The sequence below is a fragment of the Nicotiana tomentosiformis genome, chromosome 2 (assembly GCF_000390325.3).
Source record: "Nicotiana tomentosiformis chromosome 2, ASM39032v3, whole genome shotgun sequence".
Taxonomy (NCBI): Eukaryota; Viridiplantae; Streptophyta; class Magnoliopsida; order Solanales; family Solanaceae; genus Nicotiana; species Nicotiana tomentosiformis.
This window is the reverse complement of record NC_090813.1, coordinates 5,921,536-5,925,434: the sequence shown is the minus strand read 5'-3', so window position 1 is coordinate 5,925,434 and position 3,899 is coordinate 5,921,536.

Below are 3,899 nucleotides of genomic sequence, written 5' to 3'. Positions count from 1 at the left end.
TGTTGTTTATCCCTGTATTCTGCGTTGCTATTTTTCTATATTCTCCTGGTTTAAATTCCAGACTCTTATTATATTGTTATACTCTCCTGCTTATTTATTATATACCAGTAGGGCAATGACCTGACCTCGTCACTACTCGACCGAGGTTAGGCTTGGCACTTACTGGGTACCGCTGTGGTGTACTCACGCCCTTTCCCGCACATATTTTTTGTGTGCAGATCCAAGTTCCTTTTGCCAGCCTCGTCCTTAGTTGCAGTAGTTGTTGTTTCGGAGAACTTCAAGGTACATCTGCCCGTGCCGGTAGATCCTCGGAGTCCCCCTCTATCCCCCCAATGTTGATTCTTCTCTTATTTCTATAGACACTAGTGTATAGAACAATTAAAACTTCGTAGAAGCTTGTGAATTACGGTGTTCCGGGTCTTGGGAGTGTCATGTATATTTCGAGAGTTGATTATTGTATATGCCGAGCGACATCTCAAATTCTTATTAAAATATCTATTACTGTTAGTTGTTAATTTTCATGTTTTTCATTTCATTTCCGCAAGTGTTAGGCTTACCTAGTCGTAGAGACTAGGTGCCGTCACGACGATTCACTGAGGGAGAAGTTGGGTCATGACAGTCTGACTACCACTCTGTAGAACTTACCTTTAAGTTTCGATGACATCTTCTTGTCACACAAAACACCGGAAGCGAGTCTCTATTTCATCCATCTCGCCCCAATACGATGTGTGATATCTTCATCAATCTCCCCATCCCCTGAATAATAGACCAAAGGTACTGTATAGGGTAAAATATGATATGACACATGGTTGTCTAAAAGGAGGACACGTGGAACCCAAGATGGGAATGGCCGAAAACCGGACACAACCGTTCTGCTTGTCATCGGAAAAGATAATGTTCATAAATGTGCAGTATATGCTTTGTGCCCGATCGCATTTACTAGGGAATATTCTGCAGCATTAAGAGCGACGATCCGTTATATATAGAGAATTTGGTATTTATGTTCACAGTTACATCTTCATCAATGACCCTCATAATTAACATTAAAGGAGGGCATGATCCTAGGACCTCCTTCCCTAGGCATAACTATAAATAGTGAGCTCAATTATCATTGTAAAAGACACGAATTATCTAGCAAAACTGATACTATATTTTATACAAAGCTTAATATAATCTTACTTTCTTGCTTTTTGATCTCACCATTGTTGTGCCCGGAAACCGTGTTCACTTAATCGTGATCTTTGCTATTTCATCTATATTCTAAGGCTAAGTATTGTATATTTCTTCAATTATTGTATTATTTCAGGATTAGATTAGTTCACTTGTCTAGAAACCATGTATAAATTCAACTGTATCATTTTACGAGTAAATAGTTTGGCGTCCACTATGGGGCCTAGACAGTCGTGCAATTAAATTGATCCTTGCCTTTTTTACTAACGTGTTTTGATTACTCTCTCTTAGAAACAATCACGAAAATGGCAGATAACACTGTTAACGACACACACAACCCTAAAATTCAAGGGGATCAGCCTCATTTTGAGGATTCAATTAGTGTCACCCGTAGTGAGGGGAATGACGCCACGCCGGTGCATGACAGACAGTACCCTCGACAAGTTCGGGAGGAAACTCCCGATGATGCTGATGAGGTGCATGTAGCGGATGCGGTGAGGGTCCTGCAATAGCAACATGCAATCATTCTAGTCCATCTCATACGACAAGATCAGGTTATGATGAAACTGAAGCAGGCACTATCAGGTGCTTCAAATAATGCAAATAGACGAGATCCAATTTCTCTTGTTATACCCGCAGACCAACGTAGAGAGCCGACAACAACACTCCCAAGGGTGAAGTTGGCTCCGACGGGGCTGGGGGGAGCAGATCCGGTCTCAAAAATGAGAACGATCCGTTCAAGGATGAACTTTTGTGATTCATGAGGGGAGTAAATGCTCGCATGGATCAAATCTCGGGTGCGCCACCAATATTGAAAGGCCCAAACTCGAAGAATTATATTCAATTACCGTACAAGCTGAGTGCGACACCAGAACTAATCCCGAAGCGATTCAAAATGCCTGAAATTCCAAAGTATGATGGAACTTCAGACCCACAAGAACATATTACCACCTACACAATGACGGTGAAAGGAAATGATTTAGGTCCTCATGAAATTGAATATGTGTTGCTAAAGAAATTTGGAGAAACTCTCACGAGGGGAGCTCTAATGTGGTATTTATTATTACCCGAGCATTCCATAAATTCCTTTGAGATGGTCGCGTATTCCTTCATTAAGGCCCATGTCAGGGCCAGAAAAGTGCAAGCACGGAAGGCCGACATATTCAGGATCGTACAGGGAGAATCTGAATTATTACGAGAGTTTGTTACTCATTTCCAGAAAGAAAGAATGTTGCTCCCGGCTGTCCAGGATGAATGGGCAGCTGAAGCATTCACCAAAGTATTGAATCCAAGAAGTTCAGACGCTTCCCGAAAGCTGAAGAACAGCCTGCTTAAGTTTCAAGCCACAACTTGGGCAGATGTACACAACTGGTATGAGTCAAAGATAAGGATCGAAGATGATCAGGTCAGTTCTACATCATCGACCAAAGGATGGGAGAAGAGCATAGAAAAATCAAAGGATGACTACGACCCAGATAGACAGACTTTGAGTAGCCAGTGTTTGCCCTTCGAGCTGATCGAAGTCCGTGGCAGAAACTTTCGGGCAGCAAACAAGTTCATCGCTGACAAAGGGACCGATCGTGGTCGAAATAATAGATCACTCAAGGATAAGGAGACGTTGGGGTTTCGGGATCCTTCTTACCCCAAGTTATCGGAATATAACTTCAACGTCAGTATAATGGAGTTGGTGTCAGCCATGAGAAACATTAAAGATGCACGATTTTTGAGACCTGTGAGATCTGATTCCAGCCAGAGAGATTCCAACTTATTATGTGAGTACCATGGGACGAACGGTCACCGGACAGGGGATTGCCGACACCTCCGAGAGGAGGTGGAGACATTATTGAAGAATTGTCACCTCAGAGAATTCTTGAGTGACCGAGCTAAGAACAATTATGGTCGTAACAGAGACAACGCAGAACTTCTGAAAGCAGGAGAAGGACCCCCACGCCAAATGATCAATATGATGTTTTGGGGAAATGAGAGTACCGGGGTCACTTTTTCGGTAGCAAAGAAGATGAAAGTGTCAATAACTCATAGTAAAACACACTAGGATGGCAATAACACTTTCACGGAGGAGGACGCAGACGGATTGCTGTTACCACACAATGATGCACTAGTAATTTCTTTAAATGTGTTAGATTTTAAGATTAAACGTATTCTAGTAGATCCAGGAAGTTCGACTAATATCATACAATGGAGAGTATTGGAGCAAACTAAACTCACTGGAAGCATTTCTCTGGCAACAAAGCTCTTCGCTGGATTCAACCTTGCAAGTGTGACGACCCAGGGAGAGATTTTGCTACTCACAAATGCTGAAGGAGTAATGAAAACAACTCTCTTCGAAGTAGTAGTTGGTGGCATGGGATACAACATTATCCTAGGAAGGCCATGGTTACACGAAATAAAAGTTGTACCATCAACATATCACCAATTGCTTAAGTTTCCAACGCCCGAAGGAATCAAGTAGATAAAAGGTGATCAACCGACAATAAGGAAGATGAATGCAATCTTAGTTTCCAGTAGCAAAGGGAAGGAACATATGGCATAACAATTACACGAACCGACACCTCTTCCCGAACTAGAAAAAGTTAGATCGGAAACAGAGTTGTCAGAACAATATTAGGTGCCAAGATATTTCCAAGTTCCAGAAGAGACGGATGCAATGAAGTCCACGGCGGAGGAACTGGAGCAAGTTGCATTGTTCGAGGAATTCCTAGAAAGAAAAC